We start from the raw sequence: 688 nt of genomic DNA, 5'->3' as shown, positions 1-688 counted from the left end.
GGGATGCTATTTATCAAGAACGGGAGCATCGGGGTTTGAGGACTTCGCTTGCTACTCAAAATGCTCCAATTCCTGTGGTGGCTAATGCTCCTCCTTCTCCTCCTCACCACATGATTGATGTTCATCCTTATCAGAATGGTGGTCTTAGAAGGAGTGCTCGTCGAGGCGGTCGAGGACGTCGAGGTGGCCGTGGTGGCTGAAGCTCATCGCCTGCCGTTCCTTTCTCCTCCTTTGGCTTCATCACCTTAGGGGGAGACATCAAGTCCCTATTTGTTTTTTCCTTGTTTTAAGCTTGGTGTTTTATTTTGCTAAGAACTATTTTCTATGTGAGACTAAGTAGTAACTCTTTTATTTTGGTTTTGATTTGTAACCTAAGTGCTATGCACAAACTATGTTTGATTATTCATGTTTACTTGAATTCTAAAAGTTGTTATTGGTTTTTGTTTACTAGAACCTATGATCTTCTCACTTGATCTCTTGAAAAGGATGATAATTGATTCTTGATGTCAAGTGACCTATTTTCATGTTTGAAAATAGTGGGAGGTTCAACATGTTGTTTTTAAGATTTGTTGATTAAACTTGTACTTGTGATGTTCTTTGTGAGTGTGTAGGTACTTGATGGTGAAAGGTGCATGGAAGGCCAAAGGGGGAGATTGAAGGTACACATATTGGCCTCCATAAGGTGATG

Source organism: Argentina anserina, chromosome 4, assembly GCF_933775445.1.
Source record: "Argentina anserina chromosome 4, drPotAnse1.1, whole genome shotgun sequence".
Lineage (NCBI taxonomy): Eukaryota > Viridiplantae > Streptophyta > Magnoliopsida > Rosales > Rosaceae > Argentina > Argentina anserina.
The sequence above is the reverse complement of the archived record's forward strand: the minus strand, read 5'-3'. Positions refer to the sequence as shown.